Here is a 22531-nt window from a genome sequence, read left to right on the forward strand (position 1 = left end):
TCAGTTTTTCCTTCTGCAAAATGAGGGGGCTGGCTCAAGTTGCTAAGTTTCCTCGCAGAAGCAAAGGGATTGAAGCTCATAAAAGCCTTTTACGGAGAGCAAATCCTCGGGTTGCAAACAACCCAGGCTTATTCTCCAAGGAGAACTCCTCACAGAGTCACAATTCACAGTACATAGGCTGCTCAAGCTGAGTAACGACCAAGCTATTCCTCTTTTCTGTTTCAAATTCTGAAATTCTTAATACCCTAGAGCAGTATTTTTCAAGGTTTTTTTCACTGTCTCCTCCATAAAGAACTTTTTAGACTTTTTCCTAATCCCCTTCTCCCTGTGAAAATTTAATATAGCAAAAATACTGGATACTTGTTTATGTAAATACTATGACCCTCGGGAAGGCGGGAAAAACTATTGCAGTAGCTAAGATTGTGGGCCCTCAAAAACAAAATTTTGTCACCCTCTCCTTGAGATTGCATGCCCTACAGCAGGGATATTCAAGCCTATTTTTTTTTTTTTAAGCCGATACAAATTCTGTACAAATTCAGTATATGAAATTGATACAAGGCATCATTTTAGTAGTATACATGTATTTTAAATGTTAAATTATATAAACGTGTTCTGTCGCAAAGTCAGCCAGCAATTAAACCAGTCAATATCCTGGTAGTCTCCAAAAGGTTCTCATTGAGTATATACTACTTGAATGTACCTCCTGTGTTTTATCCTAGTCTTAAAGCATTTCAAAAGATATTTGAAAATTCAAATCAAATTTGAGGAGCCCCTAAAATACTGGGACACAGTTTGGTTCTAGTCTTCTGGAACATAGGCTTTGGAATCACATGGGTTGGGGTCTGAGTTTATTCTCAGTCCCATGGTCTCCAGCTATAAGACTGTGGGCAAGACTTCGTGCTTCTGTTTGATCATTTGTAAAGTGTTGGAGAAGACTCTTGAGAGTCCCTTGGACTGCAAGGAGGTCAAACCAGTAAATCCTAAAGGAAGTCAGTCTTGAATATTCATCGGAAGGACTGATGCTGAAGCTCCAATTCTTTGGCCACCTGATACAAAGAACTGACTCATTGGAAAAGACCCTGATGTTGAGCAAGATTGAAGGCAGGAGGAGAAGGGGACGACAGAGTATGAGATGGTTGGATGGCATCACTGACTCAATGGCCATGAGTTTGAGCAAGCTCCGGGAGTTAGTGATGGAAAGGGAAGCCTGGCGTGCTGCAGTCTGTAGGGTTGCACAGAGTCAGACACGTCTGAGCAACTGAACTGAAAGTGGGTATTGGGATCTTTGCCTCATAGGGTAACTCCGAGGATTGAAAGCGATAATCAGCTGTGCCCAGCACATAGTAAACATAAATTATCTTTTACTTCATCCTGTGTCTTTGTATCTTCCACTGACCGTCGCTGCCCATGCCGAACACACAGCAGACAATGGCTGCAGAGGAATACGGGGCTAGATCAAACAAGGAGGGGTTCCAGTATCACTCACGGTGACTCTGGTTTGCTTGTCCTGGACCTGGAACAAAGAGGTGTATTATTACTCTGCCTGAGATTGTGTTGAACTGGCATGAATCCCAACATTTTTTTTTTTTTTTTTATGAAACTAGTGGGCCCGGCTATGAGCTCTTCATATTTGTAGTAATGTAAATCTGGTCTTGAAAAAAAAAAATCACATATCATTAAATAGAGGCCACCCAGTTTTATAGGTGGAAATACCACATGCTGTTTCATAACAAAGTTTCTTGTAAAGTATGCTGCATCGTAATAGAGTTTAGCAGTGCATGCCATTTTTTCCCCCTTTGGACCTCTGAGTAGTCTATCTATGTATGTTTATGGATCAGGTGGATCTTAAATGTGATGACAACCATGAAGTATCACTGACCAAAACTTTTCCAAAGCTCTAGTTGTGCTTGCTTTCCATAAAGATGAGAAATGACTTGGTGGGCTTTGGGACCAAGATAATGAAGAATACTACCAGATATAGATGTTACAAGGACAATTCAGAGAATCAGGCTGTGGTCAAGTCCCACTTGAATTCCTTCTGGGATTTTGCTGTGGTCATTTGCAGAAGACTGAGAAGGCAATGGCACCCTGCTCCAATACTCTTGCCTGGGAAACCCCATGGACGGAGGAGCCTGGTAGGCTGCAGCCCATGGGGTCGCAAAGAGTCAGACACGACTGAGCGACTTCACTTTCACTTTTCCCTTTCATGCACTGGAGGAGGAAATGGCAACCCACTCCAGTATTCTTGCCTGGAGAATCCCAGGGATGGAGGAGCCTGGTGGGCTGCCGTCTATGGGGTCGCACAGAGTCGCACACGACTGACGTGACTTAGCAGTAGCAGCAGTTTGCAGAAGAGCTAGTGTGAATTCATTGACTGTGTATTCTCTCAGATCCATCAATGTGAAAATCAGAAATGATGGCCTCAACGACCCCCTTCTCCACCCTAACCTGTTGGAAGAGGGAAAAATGATGTGGGTGAGTTGGAGGGGGCTGGGGAATGAGAAAAGCATGCACAAATGGTTCTCTGGGTTAACTTTTAACATTTCTGCTAAGGGAAAAAAATTATGTCTTTCTCCCTTTGTATGTGTGTTGAAGCCTACGGTTGATAAAACAAGCTCTACATCATAAATTCCCATTTGGACATTCAGTTTTGAGACCCTGCATCCAGCAGCCTTATCACTTTGAAGGGAAGTCACAATCACTAATAGAATCTGCTAGCTTTTCACACACTGAAATTAGCTTTGATTCTTCCCCCAAACATATATTGAAAAGCAACATGCGCATACAGTACACTGACCCATCAAAGCAACAATCAGTGCTGTGGAGGAAGTTTGTGGACTCACCTGCTGGGGTTGGGAGAGAGAAATGTATTTCTTTCAGGAGTGGAAACAGAATTTCTGAGCCCTCTTCTGGCCCCAGAGAAGGGAGAACCTCCTCCTTCCCTTCCTATGGAGAAAGAGAAAGTAAATGCCATTTTCCTTTGCAACTGTGAATAATAACATTTAAGCTCTGAGATCGGGTTTGCTTCTTTAAATTTGAAAAATGATATCCTGTTTGGATGAGACATTTCCTTGAATGCTTAGCATAAATTGAGCCCTTAAGCTTTTAACAAGAAATTCTGGACTGTCTTGCCTGAAAACTCAGAGTGGATCTTGGAAACACTGCAGGTTTCTTGATTTGTGAGAACTAGCCTCTTCCATGAGATTACTAACAGCACTCTGTGTTTGATATTCAGGAGAAGCCATCTGAAATAATCCTCGTTTGGTTATCTTTTTTTCCTCTCTCTGCCTTTGTCTCATTGTCTCTTGCTGAGTCTAGTGCTCTCTTGTCCCTTTCTGTCTTTCTCTCTCTTCCCACTTTCTCTATCTCTCTTGTGTTCACAAACACACTTCTTTTCCTCTCCCTGCCCCCGATTTTTTTTTTTTTTTGAATCATGCTTTCAAATGACATGGACCCAGTGAAGGTATTACAAAGCTGAGAGGTAAGTATGTGGCAGCAGAAACTGCATTTTTCGTCACTCACAGTGACAATTAAAATGACAACAACAAGGCTAGGCTCTTCCATCATTGTTTTTTAATGCTGTCAGCACCAACTTTGCCAGAATTATCCTGTCTGATGCATGAGTGGACTTTGTCATTTTTCACATTGTGCTACCCAGAGCCAGAATATCATTTAAGAGAGTAAATTAGCTTCCATCTCATTTAAAGGAGCCCTGTAAAAACCCTTCTCAGCAACATGTTTCCATAGCCAGAGAAGGTTAATTTGGTGGGCTGGGAGGTGTCTTTTGATGTAAAATCTCTGTCTCTCTGTGGCATGGATGATGGTTTGGATTCTGATGTCAAGAGAGTAAAGGCATGTTGGTGAACCACATTTGGTTCATGAAGAGGACTCAGTGGGTCAGTTGTAGCCACTGCAACTGAGATTTTAATATACATATATATGAATGTATAAAAATTCTAAACATATAGAAAAGATATTCATATATTCTATTCTAATATATAGTAAATGTATTCATTTCTATTCTAATATATAAAAATATATTAATTTTATATATGTATATGATATATCTGATATATGCCTTGATCGTTGTTCAGTTCTGGAGAACACACATAGGATGACAGAAACACTTGGAGTCCTTCCAAGGAGATATAAATGGCCAGTTGTTTCACAGTGTGGCTTCCATCTTTGTACCAGGCAGGATGAAGCTCCCCGCTAGGCAGAGACTTCACTGAACTTTGAGAAAGGGTCCCGGCCCTGCTTCTCCCTTCTCATTTAGACCCTACAATTGATAGTCTACTGATGGACTGAATGGGGTCCGAAGAGGACCTGTATCATGTCTGCAGCTGCCAGCGACCTCAGAGAATTGGACTCTTTCAGTGTTTTTTTCTGGAGAGGGAATGAGCTAGAGAGTTGACTGCCAGGCAGAGGCCAGGGCCACAAAAATCTCAACTCAGAGAGACTGAAGTCTGACCTGTCTCATAACATGGAAACTTCTAAAGTAGACGTTTGGGTGACATGAATCAGTTCTTGATCAATAGGGAGCACGGATAATAGAACAAATCTGACTTGGCACAGCCAACATATTTTTGTGTTCCTGGAGGTTGTTGTATTTTGAGGTATATTTATTTGCTTGTCTAAAGATGAGGACCTCACTTGAGGCCTCTTTCTCTTTTTTCCTTCTCTCCAATGGTTAATGTCTTTAAGCCACCACTCAAGTGGCTTACATTTTTTGTTTCTCTCTCTCTGAGATCAAGGACTGGGTTGTGCTGATCTTGTGGCCCAGTACCTAGTGTAGCACCCACACATTCTAGATGTTGGTGAATGTTGAAGTCCATGGACTGATTTATGAAAACATTTTGAGAAAAAGAAGTATGATTCTATGCTCTTGGGCCAGGCCTTTCCCAGCCTTAGTTCAGGTACATGCTTGGAGAAAATTCAGAAACCATGGCATAGAGAAAGGTTATAAATCACTTACATGAAGTCAAAGGAAGTTGAACGTCCCTGGGAACTCATCAATCCTCATTTACTAGGAGTGGGAGATGTTTCACATTTCAAATCCTGGCTTTCTGGTTTTCAAGGGTAATGCCGTATTGACCAATTGTTCATGGCCAGTGTGTGCCCCCCGCTGCTTTTCATCTGTGAATAGCAATCTCATTGATGTTGGGAGATGTTCATGGACGTTGAAAGCATTTCACTTTGTTGTTTAAAGAGGCCTTTGTCCTGAAGGCATGAGATTATTCTTTCACATGAGGTGGAAAGGAAAATAAGAAAGCCTCCCTCTGTCCTTGGGTTCACATGGTAGGAATTCTTTCTGGCAGCAATAAAAGCCTTTGGAGGAGACCTTTCATTCTAGGGGTTTCATGTTAAGAATTGCTCATGGGGATGGATGCTAAATCCCAATTTGCTCAGCTGTATTTCCCAAGATCTGTTCCCTGGCAGACAGAAGCTCCATGCAAGCTCCACCAAGCCACTGCAGACCAAGTTAGAGGATTTGAATATTAATGCCATTCGGGTTTTCTTTTAGAAGAAGGCCTCTTAGTCACAATAGTGAGACACTGCCTGCAAGTCTATGACTGAACGTGAGAATAAAGAGTTCAGAGTGTATCCATAAAAGGAGAGATCGAGAAAATGCACACAAATCATGTCCAACCGTCCAACCTGTCCCACCTTCTCTCTCTCAGTATGTAGAGAATGCTCTCTCCAGGGACGTGCTTGTTGCATAATGAAGTCTCGTCATTTGGGAGCCAAAAGAAAATCAGTTTTCTGTGTAGTCAGATACATTCTTGATGAGATTCCGAGCCTCACAAAAGAATGTTGCAGATTCCTTCCACTCAAATCAAGCCTCTAAGATGTTGATCTGGAGAAACAAAGAAATGGAAAAGGAAAAATGAGTTTGTTGTCAAATTGAAATACCACGTTTTTGTATCGCTGGCTGATATATCTGTAATTCTCACCTGCCATTCCTCCATCCTCTGTGTGTGTGTGTGTGTGTGTGTGTGTGTAATTTGTCCCTCAAAACCTGCAAAACATTGCAAAACTGGATTTAAATATTTCAGGCAGACTGCGTCCAGCATTTGCATTCCTCTGACTCATTCAAAGAAGAGACATCTGAGCAGAAATACAGCAGATAAAAGAGAAACCATTAATCCAAGAAAGATTACTAGCACAGAATCTTTATCCTGTATCCTTCCTGAAATGAGACAAAAATCTTGCTATGTACATCCCTCTGGCTTAGCTTCAGATAGTAAGCAATATAGAGGTATAGATGTGATCCTTTTTAAAGGCGCACTACATTTGTCTGCAGCCTGAAGCATCATCCTTCTGTTAGAGTCTTGCTTTCTTGAGTGTCTTGCTTGCTTCCCCAGGTCTTCTGCCCTTGTTCTCATTCCTTCCACTGTACCTTTCTAATTGGGTCTCTTCCTTCCCCAGAATGTTAGAGATCTGGTTAGTTAAAAGACCGTTACATAACATCCAGGGTAGTACTAAGTGCTTTGGGCCGTGAGCAGGAGAGATAGGGTCTCAGCTTAACTCATTAACTATAGGATTCTATGTATGACTTTAATTTCTTCATCTGTAAATTGGGCAAATAATGACCCTTATGCCCTGCTTTACACACAAGAGATACTGAGTTTATTTGAAGAAGCTTTGAGAGGAGAAGCAATGTGAAAATACAAGCTATAATATTTTTAAGCATAATATGCAGAGCAAATTGGATACGGAAGTGTCTCATTTGGGAAGTATTAGTCCTATTTACTAAGAATATTTATTTTTTTTCTTTTTTAAAAAATAATTTATTTTTTAACTGAAGGCTAATTGCTTTACAGAATTTTGTTATTTGCTGTCAAAGCTTAACATGAATCAGTAATAGGTATACAGATGTCCCTTCCTTCTTAAACCTCCCTCCTATTTCCCTCCCCATCCCTCTAGGTTGATACAGAGCCCCTGTTTGAGTTCCCTGAGACATACAGCAAATTCCCATTGGTTATCTTATTTTACACATGGTAATATAAGTTTCCATGTTACTCTCTCCATGCATCTCACCCTCTCCTCCCGTCTCCCCATGTCCATAAGTCAGTTCCCTATTGCTGTTTCTCCATTGCTGCCCTGCAAGTAAATTCTTTGGTACCATCTTTCTAGATTCTGTATATATGCATTAGTATATGATATTTGTTTTTCTCTTTCTGACTCACTTCACTTGTATAATAGGCTCTAGGTTCATCCACCTCATTAGAACTGACTCAAATATGTTCCTTTTTATGGCTAAGTAATATTCCATTGTGTATATGTACCGCAATTTCTTTATCCATTCATCTGTTGATGGACATCTAGGTTGCTTCCAAGTTCTAGCTATTGTAAATAGTGCTGCAATGAACATTGGGGGTACAAGTGTCTTTTTCAATTTTGGTTTTCTCAGGGTATATGCCTCAGAGTGGGATTGCTGGGTCATATGGTGGTTTTATTCCTAGTTTTTTAAGGAATCTCCAAACTGTCTTCCATAGTGGCTGTATCAATTTGCATTCCCACCAACAGTGCAAGAGGGTTCCCTTTTCTCCACACCCTCTCCAGCATTTATTGTTTGTAGACCTTTTGATGGTGGCCATTCTGATTGGTGTGAGGTGATATCTCATTGTAGGTTTGATTTGCATTTCTCTAGCTCAGTCGGTAAAGAACCTGCCTACAATGCAGGAAACTTGGGTTCGATTCCTGGGTTGGGAAGATCCCCTGGAGAAGGAAATGGCAACCACTCCAGTATTCATGCCTGGAGAATCCCATGGACAGAGGAGCCTGGCAGGCTACCGTCCATGAGGTCGCAAGAGTCGGACACGACTGAGTGGCTTTCATTGCTACTCACTAATAATGAGCGATGTTGAGCATGTTTTCATGTGTTTGTTAGCCATCTGTATGTCTTCTTTGGAGAAATGTCTGTTTAGGTCTTTTTCCCACTTTTTGATTGGGTTGTTTGTTTTTCTGGTATTGAGTTGTATGAGCTGCTTGTATATTTTGGAAATTAAGCCTTTGTCAGTTGTTTCATTTGCTGTTATTTTCTCCCATTCTCTAATGACATTTAAATCAGCCTTTCTTAGGAAGGAAATTTCCTGCTGTCTTAGTTGAAGCCAAATACTATAATAGTTATTACCTTTTCCATTTCTTGAGCATTTACTGCACTGTGCCAGATATTATTCAGGAATTATTGCATTCCATTCTTACAGCAACCCTGAAAAGTATTATCTGTTAACATTTGTATTTTGAAGACGAAGAAACTGAAGCTCAGAGAGGGTAAGAAATTTGCCCAAAGATAGATAGCTAATGGGGGTCTGGATCTGAATTCAGGTTTGAGTTTAAACTCTATTATTTAAACTCTAAATTATTTCCAGTATATTGTCCTGCTGCTGCAATTTCCAAGAGCACAATCAGGTTAATGTTCTCAACTTTTATGTTTCTCCATTTACATATTTCCACTCCAGATGGGTGAGAATATGTACAGTTATAAATGTATTAACACACGGTGGTTTAATATGCAATTTCCAAGTTTAACAACCCTTGCTGTCATTTCCCCATGAATCACCCGTCTATGGGTCAAGCCTAGTGCCTTTCATTCTGGATGAAAACCAGGAACAGTGGTCTCCACTCTCACACATAAAGTGGCATTCTTACCCCGAGTGTCCCAACATGAGGAGGTGCCAAGTCTGAATCTCTCACAGACAAGTGACGCTGGTCTGATAGGTCTCTGGTCACTGCAGTTATCTCCGTCTTTATGTATTGGGAAGATGTTATCAGATGAAGTGTGCTAAAGACCTCTGATATCTGTGTGTGTGTGTGTGTGTGTGTGTGTGTGTGAGTTGCTCAGTTGTATCTGACTCTTTGTGACCCCATGGACTGTAGCCCGCCAGGCGCCTCTGTCCATGGGATTTTTCCAGCAAGAATACTCAAGTGGGTTGCCATTTCCTCCTTCAGGGGATCTTCCTGACCTAGGGATCAATTCTGTGTCTCCTGCATTGGCAGGTAAGTTCTTTACCACCATGCCACCTGGGAAGCCCCTCCGACAGCCATGCCCTCTGCAGATGGAAGGGATGATGATGATGCTTTAAAGCAGGGGTTGCCAAAGTAAGGGGCCAGCTAGTAAACATTTTAAGTTTTTCAGGTCACACAGTCTCTGTCATTAATCACTGAACTCTGTCATTCTAGTGCAAAAACAACCATTGATAATACATCAGTGATGAGTGTGGCTGGGTTCCAATAAAGCTTTATTTACAAATACAGGCAGTGATCTAGATTTGGACTGTGGGTGTAGTTTGCCAACCCCTGACTAAAAGGAAGGTGACTGCAATATTTTGAGCAGAAATGATAGTCAAGAGGTGTTCATCCCATTTTCATTTCAGTGGACCTCCTTAACCAAAGATCAAAAGAGCATGGACAATAGTTTTTCTCTCTGGTCATTGTCCCTTTTTAAGATGGCTAGATAAATATAGGGCAGGATGACAGCAACGGTGATGATTATGAAATAATGAAGCTACTCACAGCCATCTGAAATCGACATAAGCAGTTGTTTCCATCTGAGGCAATAATTGGAAGTCAAAAAATTTTTTTCTAACTGCTGTGCCTGCTGTGGTCACTGGCCTTTTTAAAAATAATGTATTTCCACGTTGCAACAGTAGCAAAACCTACTGTGTCCAATTAAATCTCCACTTTTGGCAGCCCAGGGTGTGTGATCGCTTTCTGGAGAAAAATCCATGTCCTTGTGACCTTATCTTCTTATACTTTGCATTCAGCTCCGAAATTAAGTTGCAGGAAGTGATTCCGTATTGAACGATTCCATTCAAAACGGCAGAAGTCACAAGTTCTCTGAGGAGTGACAAACATGTGGACTGCTTTTTTAGATAGGCCAACATCTTTAAGTAGCCTCTGTAAACTGGGCCAGAGCTTCAGACATTTCCAGGCCTGGTGGGGCTGGAGCTTTCAGATTTGCTCCAGCTAGTTTTTATTTCTGACACAGGCCCTTATTTAGATAAAGAGAGTTTATCTTCCTTGTTTCCTAGGGAAAAAAAAATATATATATTTTTTTTAGTTCCCTAGAAAAGACTCTTCTAGAGGCATTGTCAGTCTAACTTCCTCTTCTGGTTAAGAACCTGAAGGACAACATTAAAACTTGAGGTTATAGAAGTTATGCCAACTGGGACTAAGCTGTGATTATTTTGTTGATTTAGAGGCAGAAAGGTGAGGTCAGAATAGAATCGTGTTTCTCCTGTAATTTAGAGGCTGGGAACCATGATGCCTTCCCCCCCTGTCCACTCCCTCCCCTCAGTAATGCTCAGATGATCCATTCAGAGTGACTTGATTTCAGGTTTGAAGCTGGAGATCGCAGTAATAATCTTTCTCAGTATGAAGCACTTACTGATGGAGTAGTCTTTGCCATTTTTAATTGCAGTTTCCCCTCATGCCATTATTAATTATCTCTCTGATAAGGTTCCTCTTAGGACTTGTCACGATGCCAAATATTGAAATAGAAAGGTTTATTTATTTCCAAAGACACACAGAATGGGACAGGTTTTGCAATTTACTGGTTCGACTCTCAAAGGTTCATACTTTCAGAGAGTATGTTTCATGAAAATGGGGGTGCTTTATGCAAATTGAGTGCCCCCGTGGATTTCCTGTTGGTAACAGACCCTTAGGAGTGTTCCTTGCTTGGAGCATCCTTGGACTTCTCACAAAGCAAGGTGTTTTGTGAGCCTAGTGAAGGTCAGTGGTGCCCAAGTGCTCCTGGTATTGCATCCCACCTTCTCTAATTCTCCCACCTAAACGTCCCTGTACTCTCACTTTCTCAGACAAACAGGACCCTTCAGTGTGCCCAAACTGGTCATAACACTTTTCTGCATCCACACTCTTGTCATTTCCTGTATTTGGAATATCCTCATCCATGCCCCAACCTGTTGAAATCTTACAGCCATTCAAGGCTCATCAACCTTTCCATTTCACATGGAGCTTTTTATAATGCCTCCTTTGACTCTGCTTGGATACCTGGATTATGTCTCTTGCGGTGTTCTGTTGTGCGGCCAGATGTTGTCAACATTAGTAATCTGGTCTTACCTGTCCTAGCTCGATCGTGAACTCCTTGAGGACAAGAAGGTGCTGACTCATTTTTGTTGTCCCCGCAGCGCTTTGCAGGGTGTTGGGTATAATAGTTTCCTATTTAGGCTCAGCTAACTCAATTGCAATAAAAAAAAAATACTCCAGTTCAGTTCCAGGCGAACCACTCCAGAGAAGGTTGGCAATAAAGATCGTCCTCTGAAAGAACAGGTCTGTCCTACTGGGGCTTTGAACATTTCAGGGCAGTGGGTGAGGCCTGAAACAGAGTTGATCCTAAAGCTTATTGGGAATAGCAACCCCACAAAATGCCCTTCCTTCACTTGTGGTGACAGAGACATAAAAAATAAGATGATCCTTTGCCGTGCATGCTAAGTCAATTAAGTCGTGTCTGATTCTTTGCAACCCTGTGGACAGTAGCCCACCAGGTTCCTCTGTCCATGGGATTCTCCAGGCAAGAATATTGGAGCGGGTTTCCATGCCCTCCTCCAGGGCATCTTCCTGACCCAGGGGTTGGACCCGTGTCTCCTACATCTCCTGCCTTGGCAGGTGAGTTCCTTACCACTAGTGCCACCTGGGAAGCTTGATCTTTGGCAATAAAGCAAAAAATTCTATGGGACTGAAAAGCAATAGGAGTTGAATATATATAATATATGTATAAGTTTCTATATACATTTATTTTATCTATATAAATTAGTTTCCTAATTTTTTGGATTTGAAATATTTATAAATTGTAGAAGGAAACTTTTGGAGCTATAGTGGGATCTTTTTGAGGTTGACTGCAACTTTCTTATACAAAAATATTCTTTGTGATGAGTGTTAGAGATGAGTGTTATCCACAGAGACAACTTTTATGTTTTACTCTTAAAGAATAATTTCAAGTCTCAAACTTACCCTTTTCTAACTTGTAGGGCAGTTGGGTGTCTTCTAACTGAATGATCTCAGCAAGACATCCTGACCTTCCGAGGAAGTTAGCATTCCAACAAACATTTGGCTTAGAGAATTCCTAAAAAAGCAATATGTACTCTGAAGGGCAGTTAAAATTCAAGAAGCTGGTGGAAGCTGTGTGTGTGTGTGTGTGTGTGTATGTGTGTGTGTGTGTGTGTGTGTATGTGTGTGTGTGTGTTGCGCTCTCTGGAATGTGAGAGCTGGTGTTCTCCCTCACAATTTGTTTCTTTTTTTTCTCTCATCCTGATTACACACTCAGATCCCATATGTAACAGAGTGTATATTATGTTATTCCTAGATTATTTCAAAGGAAACAAAACATTCCTTCCTTCATGAGTCAGTTTCCTAGTTGCGGTGTAGAAAAAGGCAGAGAAGCTGTCAGAGAAGCTGATGAAATGACAGATTTTTTTTTTTATTTAAATGGGCTTCAATGTTCTGCAATATTCCAAGTCTGAAGCATCAGCTGAGTAGCTCTCCTTTTTGTGTGTAGGTTTTAAGAGTGCCAGTTGTGGTTGAATGTTAATAGTCAATCTGGCCATTGATCTCTGAAGACACAGAGTACCTCTCCAAATGTGCTGACTCTGACATTTCATGCAATTTTATGTTCTTGGTGTGGGGAGGAAAGAGAGGGCGATTACAGACCAGTGGGATTTGTTTGTTTTTGACATTTTGACATTTGGGCATCTTTCCTTATACATCCATCCCTCTACCCTGCCAACATTTACTGTACACCCCCTACTCCATGCCAGGCTCTGTGCTAGGAACTGAGAAGTGTTTATCAAAAAGCAAAGCCCCCATGGGAGACAACGAAAGAATGATTTCCAAGAAAAAAAGCTTCAGACGGTTCCCCAATCACTGCCCTTTCAGAGCCTCTGTTGTCTGCTGCTGGCTTGATCCAAACCCTCTTTTCCTCCTTTTCTAACTCTGTGGCCCCTCGAGACCTTTGTGTGCCTTAGAGGTCAGCTCACAGATGTGGCCATGGGCCACCCTCCTCTTTATCTATATAGTACTTACAAGAGAACGAGGCACATGGGGCTTTTATAATTTTTTTTTCCCTTTTCTTTTTTTGATTAGCATCTGCACAAATGGCCTCAGTTCATTGCTTGAAACTAACTAATCCGGCTTGTTAAGATGGAGATTGTCATCCACAAGTTGTTATTAGCAGGCTTCTAAAGGAAGAGGGTCTCAGGCAGAGCAGGGCGGGCTTGGAGAAAGGTTATATAATATAATATGTTCTTCAGGCGCCGTATGAGGGGGAGACAAAGCTGCCTTACGGGACCTGCTCTCAAGTGCTACTTAGAGGCTTACATAGTCCTGGCTATTCTACCTCATGAAAAGGGAGATCCAATCACTGCTTTCTGGAGACTATTCTCCTCATCTCTTTGGCTGTCATATGTATTTAACAGTAGTGCCCTCAAGGACAATGGGGTGGGGAAGCGTGCTAGGGGGCTCCAGCCTCCAGCCTGTAGTTTTTCATTTCACATTGCAGGCTTTGCTAAGAATGGTCTTCTTTGTTTCCATTTTGAGTCATGGCTGAATTCTTATATGTTGTCTGATCTTCAAGCTCAAATACCCAAGGGACCAGGCAGCTGTGAATCAACCCTGCCTGTGTGTATGTGTGTGTGTGTCAGCTAGCAGGTACTATAGCAAAGAAGACAGTATACTTTTCCTTATTTCTTTAAATCGATAGGGATTTGGAGGAAAAGCCTTTAATAAAATAGAACTGTGACTGATTATTTCCCCCTTTCTGAGCACTGTTGTAAAATCAGAAGGTTATGAATGGCATGAGGGAAAAAAATAATAAAAAACCCATTTCTAATGTAGTCCTGTGGGTTTAAGCCCAAACCTTCGATTTATAATGAAAGCTCAGTGTCTATACATGAACCTCCCCTTATGAGATGGATCTCCTTTCTGATTGCAGAGGGTAAGGAAATCTTCTACATGCTTTCACTTATTGGGAAGGTACACAGTTGCTTATCTGTTGTTTTTCTTCCACATAGTCTACGATTTGGAAATTCGACATCATGTTTTTTTTTTTTTTCCCTAGGCCAGATGTTTTATCCTGCTACTTTAAGTCATCTTGACATGCTGCCACGAAGTGGAAACAACTGCTAGTTTTAATATCGCTCCATATCTTTATTACAAGGTACGTCCCATGCATCTTAATTCCTCCTATTCTCCCTCTCTGTTGTTCCTCTGATCTTCTTCATCCCAACCCCCCACTTTGCTCCTGAAGAAGGCATATTGTAATTGCATGACAATCGTGTCCCAGTAGCTAAAGAGGTTCTAGATAGCGTGATGAATATGCAGTGCATTATCTCCCAGGATGTGTGCCTGTGTCTTTAATCACAGCTGGAATGCAAAATCGGGCTCCACCTTTCAACTCTATCTCCATCATGCTGAGAGAGTGAGAGCGAGCGAGACGGAGACTGCTAGACAGCTCGAAAGAGATTGCAGCTCAGATGTCCTGAAAAACAGCAAATCCCTCAGACCTGGCAGATTCCGTTACCATGAGAACTGCAGATATTTCCATTGTGATGGTTTGCTCCAGCAGCCATCTGTTACACCCATTTGATTAGGAAGTACAGTTCAGCTTGTATGGGATTTTCATCACACCTTATCCCAAGGCAGTATACAGAGCCTCTTGCTTTTTTATATGCTAAACTCCAAGGCTTCAAAGTACTGTAATTTACCGAGGCGGAGGGCATTTAATGAAACAGTATGAGAAGGTCATCAAAGACCAGAGCTCCAAGAAGAAATACACACAGGAGATGTAAAAGAGGATTAGATTCCACAGCAGAAACGCAACCAACTCAGAAAATTAACCATATTTAGCAATCCCTTCTTCTCTTGGTGGAGGGGAGGGAAATGAAGACCTAAGTTCTGAGACCTGCAGGGAGGAAGATGTTTTGTGCAGTCATGGCATGAATGCTTCCAGAGCAGGAATTCTGCCTAAGGACTCCAGGATGGTCAGAAGAAAGGGGGAGAGAAGGGTAGTGCCTCAAACTCATCTCATCAGTTGAGTTGAATCCACTGTATAAAGATTACATTAGCTCTAAAAATTTTATGATGCCATCTAACTTTCCTGTAGACACAAAATGACCTTAAAAGTTCCTTGAAGCAGTGCTGTAATTTACAGATTTAAACCAGTTATTTGGACTAGTGGCCCCTCAGTGTATTTTTGTAGGGGAGGAAATGCTGATGGTACATCATATAGACATAAAAATAGGAATTCCCTTCAATTAAGTCTCTCCAAACACCCTTCCCGGGCAGTAGGCATTCTAGGTCCAAGCTTCCGAGAGGGCTGGTGGAATCTGGAAGGAGCTGCCTAGAGAGTCTTAAACTGACTGGAGTTCTTGTGAATCCAGGAAGTTAATTAAATGCTTACGCACCAATGTGAATTTGTGATTGCTGCACTGGGGCTCTTGATGTGGCCTCCCTTTGTCTCTTAGCCTGTGTTTTCTAGAATGGACCTCTGATAATATATCACTCAGATTGGGCCAGAGCTGCCAGATTTTTGAAGTTGCAAGTCCCATTATGCCCTGTTCTGTTGGTTGGGCTTCTGGCTGACTCTTTCTGAACAAGGGAGACACTTTCCAGATCTGATTGCTCTGTGGGCTAGAGAACTTCCCCCCACTCTCCTTTCCTGATCTGGTGTCAGGTTGCCATCTAGGGAGACAGGAATGTCTGGAGGGACCAGAAAACTCAGTCTCAGCTTTGATGCCAGAGATAAAATCAGTGACCAGACCCTTAGAGATAAAAAATCAGGACAAGTTGTTGTCTTTTTTTTTTTGGAAAAGTGGATTTTTTAAAAACCTTCAGTCGAAAGGCTTGAACTTCATTGATGAGGACTTGTGTTTTCACTGAATGAGGAACCAACTCTCTGAGCCAGCAGCTGAAGATTCCAAAGGATCATGATGTCTTCTCTGACAATGGGTCCTTAGAAGGCCCTCTTCTCTCCCGGCAGCAAAGGCCCCGCACTGTGATCTTCCGGTGGTGCTGACTTGCCCATTAAACCCTCAATCCTACACCTTGGAGACTGCCTTCTGTCCAAAGTTTTTGAGACTGGGCCCTGGTTTTATGAACGCAGTGCCTGTCTCTGAAAGACTGCAGATGCAATGAGGGCCCGGATGGAAACGATAAATACCATTCAGATTTCCCGCACAGAACTTCTTATAGTGGTGCCTTTGTTGAGGGAAACAGGGATTGAAATGCCTTCCCCCACCCTTCCTTCTCCTTCCAGCCCCCTTTCACTGCTAGGATCTCAACCACCTCTGGAAAGCAAAGGTTAAGAATCTGAGGAGAAATCAGTTGACACACCAGAGACTCCAGCGAATGTATCACTCACTTGCCAGCAATTCGGTGGGGTGGAGAGCTTCTGGGGAGGGGAATGAATTTTACTTGGAGCCAGAAGAAAAGCAGCCCTGGGAGGGGAGTGCTCGCTAGAAATATCCTCCTCTGAGCTGGGATGTTAACAGTGGCACCTTCTGACTTAATGTGGCATCTTTCTTCGTCGTTATCAATCTCTTGAGAGTTTTCGTGCCATCTGTACCATTTGCGCTTCAGGCTCCCATATGAAAGTCCAATCTGGCAGCATAAATACTGGCTAATGAAGAGTAGGTGTCTGACTGACTGGGAGAGAAGGGATCCTGTCTCAATGATGGGGCAGGATTCATTCATTTGAGAAAAAAAAACAACTGCATTTCTATAGCCATTCAAGAAGAAATTCTCTCTCCTTCTCTCTTTACCCCCTTTTCCTCCCCTCTCTGATCCTCCTTTCTCATTTTCTTCCTGTGTCATCCTTTGTTAATGGAGTTCATGCAAAAGTCAGCACAAAAATGGTCTTTGCCTAGAATGTTATACCTCAGAGATTAAAAATAGGAACGCGATGTGGACTTGCCGACATGTGGTGGGTTATTTTTTTTCTCTCTCTTCAGTGGGAAAGCTATAACTACATAGATTAGCAAAACTTGTGCAAGAATGGATGTAAAACAGATTTATCTCTGTGTCAGCTTTATCTGATCCATTTGGTCTTGCAGAGTTTGGATGGCCTCCTTTGTTACAATAACCAGCTCTCAAACATCTATATCCTCAGGGTATTAAATGTCAGCCTCCTGATGTACCAGTCGAGGAGAGAGGGTTGGCAGTCTGTGGGCTGGGGAAGTTCTCCTTGTGCGCAGGGCAGAGGGGCTGCTTGTGTGCCAGGCTGGCTTCTGGGATGACCTCCAGAAACTTCCACCACCTCCCCGTGTCACCGTGCAGGGGTGTCGAAGCTTACCACCACCATTAATATCCTTTTACACAGAATTCAAAAAGATTTCCTGTCACTGACAAGGACAGATTTGTTAGAGGTCTCTCAAGGAAATGGACAATAACTAATTAATTGAGCTCTCCAGGACTTTCCGTGCTGTCGTTCCTCATTTATCTGTTCTCGTTTCTCACCACGCAGGTCCAGCTCGCCTTTTTCTTTCTCTCCTTCCTTTCTTCCCCTCTTCTATTATGTCCATCACCCCCATGTTTCCCTTTTGCTTCATGTTCTCCCAGCTCTTTTTTTCTTTCTCTTTTATAGAATCTTTACATTAAAAAAAAAAAAAAGCCAAGCCCTAGCAGGGCACGCATATGCAAAGATTTTTCTAGAAATATGGATCATTTCTTTTGAGTCTAAAAACTGTGTTCTTCCAAGGTTGGAAGGGGCCTCAGAAGTTTCTATTTTGTACTGGATATGTAGGTAATCTTTAGTATCCTTGATAAAGAATTGCAAATTTTTGCTAAAAATCTACACTGACCATACATCTGTGTGTATAACTACATCTGTATGTGTATCTGCATCTATGTCTGTATCTATAATCTCCTATCTTGTTAAATGGAAAATTCATCATAACCTGCATGCAGTTCCATGAGACCCTGAATACCCCATGTGGATGTTGCTTCATCTTTCTCCCCATAATTGGGCTCCTTGGCTCCTTGGTTTAGAGCAGGGCATCAACAAACTCAAGATTTCCTGGTCTCTTTTCAGTCACTCTGTGCACAGAGAGCCTGAATTTCCAATATGCCTGCTCTACTACTTTTGTTTTCGTGTCCATCTATGCAGAGAAGCACCAGGCATCAGTTCAGTTCAGTTCAGTCGCGTCCGACTCTTTGCGACCCCATGAATCGCAGTATGCCAGGCCTCTCTGTCCATCACCAACTCCTGGAGTCTACCCAAACCCATGTCCATCGAGTTGTTGATGCCATCCAACCATCTCATCCTCTGTCGTCCCCTTCTCCTCCCGCCCCCAATCCTTCCCAGCATCAGGGTCTTTTCCAATGAGTCAACCCTTTGCATGAGGAGGCCAAAGTATTGGAGTTTCAGCTTCAACATCAATCCTTCCAATGAACACCCAGAACTGATCTCATTTAGGATGGACTGGTTGGATCTCCTTGCAGTCCAAGGGACTCTCAAGAGTCTTCTCCAACACCACAGTTCAAAAGCATCAATTCTGCGGCGCTCAGCTTTCTTCACAGTCAACTCTCACATCCATACGTGACTACTGGAAAAACCATAGCCTTGACTAGATGGACCTTTGTCAGCAAAGTAATGTCTCTGCTTTTAAATATGCTATCTAGGTTGGTCATAACTTTCCTTCCAAGGAGTAAGCGTTTTTTAATTTCATGGCTGCACTCACCATCTGCAGTGATTTTGGAGCCCAGAAAAATAAAGTCTGCCACTGTTTCCACATCTATTTGCCATGAAGTGATGGGACCATGGGACCATGAAGTGATGGGACCAATATCCGCTGGATCATCGAAAAAGCAAGAGAGTTCCAGAAAAACATCTATTTCTGCTTTATGCCAAAGCCTTTGACTGTGTGGATCACAATAAACTGTGGAAAATTCTGAAAGAGATGGGAATACCAGACCATCTGACCTGTCTCTTGAGAAACCTGTATGCAGGTCAGGAAGCAACAGTTAGAACTGGACATGGAACAACAGACTGGTTCCAAATAGGAAAAGGAGTCCGTCAAGGCTGTATATTGTCACCCGGCTTATTTAACTTATATGCAGAGTACATCATGAGAAACGCTGGGCTGGAAGAAACACAAGCTGGAATCAAGATTGCTGGGAGAAATATCAATAACCTCAGATATGCGGATGACACCACCCTTATGGCAGAAAGTGAAGAAGAACTAAAGAGCCTCTTGATGAAGGTGAAGGAGGAGAGTGAAAAAGTTGGCTTAAAGCTCAACATTCAGAAAACTAAGATCATGGCATCTGGTCCCATCACTCCATGGGAGATAGATGGGGAAACAGTGGAAACAGTGTCAGACTTTACTTTTTTGGGCTCCAGAATCACTGCTGATGGTGACTGCAGCCATGAAATTAAAAGACGCTTACTCCTTGGAAGGAAGGTTATGGCCAACCTAGATAGCATATTTAAAAGCAGAGACATTACTTTGCCAACAAAAGTCCATCTAGTCAAGGCTATGGTTTTTCCAGTGGTCATGTATGGATGTGAGAGTTGGACGGTGAAGAAAGCTGAGCGCTGCAGAATTGATGCTTTTGAACTGTGGTGTTGGAGAAGACTCTTGAGAGTCCCTTGGACTGCAAGGAGATCCAATCAATCCATCCTAAAAGAGATCAATCCTGGGTGTTCACTGGAAGGTTTGATGTTGAAGCTGAAGCTCCAATACTTTGGCCACCTCATGCGAAGGGCTGACTCATTGGAAAAGACCCTAATGCTGGGTAGGATTGGGGGCGGGAGGAGAAGGGGACGACAGAGGATGAGATGGTTGGATGGCATCACCGACTCGATGAACATGGGTTTGGGTAGACTCCGGGAGTTGGTGATGGACAGGCGGGCCTGGCGTGCTGCAATTCATGGGGTCGCAGAGAGTCGGACACGACTGAGCGACTGAACTGAACTGAACTGAACTGATGGGACCAGATGCCATGATCTTAGTTTTCTGAATGTTGAGCCTTAAGCCAACTTTTTCACTCTCCTCCAGGCATGGAGTGGGGTTATTGGAGGTGGCTCAAGATCAAAGCGGCCAGATTTGGGACTGAATCCTGGCTCTGCCACTTTCTTTTTGTTTGTGGTCATTGGACTTCTTGATTCTTCAGTTTTACCATCTGGAAAGTGGGGATACCAACATCTTGAATCATAGTAGTTTATTGTTTGAATCAGAGGAAGTAAGGCTGTGAACATGTTGGAAACTTAGTGCCGACTTGAGGTTACCTAAGAGTGGAAGGTTGCTTGGGGGAAAGGACTTTCAGTGCTAAAACTGGAAAAACTGGGATGGGTGGTCATCCTACTCAGAGCAGTCCATTCTGCCCACATCCCCCTGCAAGGACCCAACCCAGCTTAAACAATTACCCCAGTGAGTAATGGAACTTTCTCCACAGTTGAAGAAAATCTTTTTTGTTTGTTTGTTTTTAAGTGGATTAATTGCCCGATCTCTTTTCATTCAGTGTACTCTGAACTTTGGTTTGGAGAATCAGAGTTACTTACTATCTTACTATCTGTCCCCTCAATATCTCAAGGAGTGGCATGAAACTTTAAGCAAAAGTATGAAAATATTTAAAATGAAGCACAGATTCCTTCCTCTGAGTTGGAGCTTGTTCATTCTTCAAGACCTAGTATATTCCTTACCCCATTCATGAGCTTTTGCCCATGAGATCTCTCTCTTCAGCATGATTTGTGCTTTTAGGGGGTAATGTGTTAGGTTATTGCTTTACCTGCAAGTTTATTTTTTAAACTCCTTGAAGGCAGGCAGCCTGCCTTATATTTTCTGAGTATTCACTGAATGAATGAATCAATGAGAGAATGAATGATTTATAAGTGGGAAAATAAGTCAGAGGGAATAAATGGAGCATGAGAGAGCACATAAATGCATGAGTAAATTAATGACTTTTCTGTGCTAATTAACAAGCATACATGCCTTTCTAGTCTAGCCCTGTTGTGTATCTCATGTCTAGAATTTTTGACTTGAAATCCTGAATCCCAAGTCCTAGTTCTCAGTCTTAACTACCATCGGTTCAGTTCAGTTCAGTTCAGTTCAGTTCAGTTCAGTCACTCAGTCATGTCTGACTCTTTGTGACCCCATGGACTGCAGCATGCCAGGCTTCCCTGTCCAGCACACCAGAGCTTGCTCAAACTCATGTCCATCGAGTCAGTGATGCCATTTGACCATCTCATCCTCTGTCATCCCTTTCTCCTCCTGCCTTCAGTCTTTCCCAGCATCAGGGTCTTTTCCAATGAGTCATTTCATAGCTGCCATAACAAATTCCTAATACTCAAAATGACCCAGCTTACCTTGGCAGCACCACTCACTGTTTGATAAACTGGGAAAATACACTTATTTTTTTCTTTAAAATTTTAAAGATTAATTTAAAAATGAGAGTAAAACCTGCATGTGGCGAATAGAAAAAACATTCAAACTACATATGAATCTAAAATGAAAAGTAAATATCTATCTTTTCCGTTTCCTTTTTCTGAAGGAAAGAAATACCCCCCATTTCATTCCTCTGAAATTAAAGTTTCTTCTTTTAGTTTTTTGGTGGCTACGGTTGAAATTCTAAATAAAATAAATTTATGTTTTTGGTATATCAGGATCTGAGCATGTAATCTGACATCCTGTTATGGAAATTGAGGTATTAGTCATTTTCAGCATTGTCCATCTTTCTTTCTTTCTCTGCCTCCTGAGATTCAGTAATTCTAATGGTTAGCTTCATGCCTTTACAGATTCACTCTTATCTGTTTGTCTCTTACATTTAGTCATTGTGCATATGATATTTCCACTGTATAGTCCACTTACATTTATTTCTACAACTCCCCTCTGCTCCTGAATTTTGTTATATTTATTTTTATGTTGTCAAGTTTTGCAATATTTGCATTCTGTCCTGTCATTTTAAATTGTATTTAGTAGTGCTTTTTGCATAGGTTCATTCTAAATATTAACCAAATAATGATAGAACTCAACCCAGTGAGGTGACTGGATCCAAAGAGAAGGAAATGAAATGCTAAGTCATTTGCAAGAGATCCTGAGTCACAGGGCTCAGAGGTTTTTCTCTTGATTTATTCGGAGCTCTCTTTCCTCCTGGGTCATGCTTAGCTATATATATCCTTTTTTCAGGTATTTCTCATGTCTTGTTATCTTATGTTTTTGTTTTACTGGGGCACCTCATTGAAACACTTTTTTTTTTTTTCATGTCTGAGATTTTTATTTATTTATTTATTTATTTTGTGCTTGTTTGTTTTGTTTTGGTTGTTTGTTGTTAGAATATTTTTTTTTCACTTTTGCCTGATAGTTTGGCTGGGTATATATTTCTAATGTCAAACACTTCCCTCAGTACTTTGATGGTATTGCTATTGAGATGTATGCTGTCATTCCAATCTTATTACTTTGTAGGTAACCTCTCTTCCCTCGGATAATTTTTAGGATTTTTATCTTTGCCCTTGGAGTTCTGAAATTTTATGGAATTTGTTCAGATGTATGCTGTTTCTATTCATTTTGCTTTTATC

At 41.8% G+C, this 22531-nt stretch overlaps 1 long non-coding RNA gene across 1 annotated transcript in view; it reads left to right on the plus strand.

Moving 5' to 3' along the window:
• LOC145520025 (uncharacterized) overlaps positions 1 to 22531 on the plus strand; it is a 133834-nt gene that overhangs the window by 88836 nt on the left and 22467 nt on the right. Inside the window, exon 5 of the long non-coding RNA XR_014064130.1 lies at positions 14078 to 14176. This is a non-coding gene — a long non-coding RNA (uncharacterized LOC145520025). The remainder of the gene's footprint in view (positions 1 to 14077; positions 14177 to 22531) is intronic.

Source organism: Giraffa tippelskirchi, chromosome 1, assembly GCF_054371585.1.
Source record: "Giraffa tippelskirchi isolate mGirTip1 chromosome 1, T2T-mGirTip1v1.2.pri, whole genome shotgun sequence".
Lineage (NCBI taxonomy): Eukaryota > Metazoa > Chordata > Mammalia > Artiodactyla > Giraffidae > Giraffa > Giraffa tippelskirchi.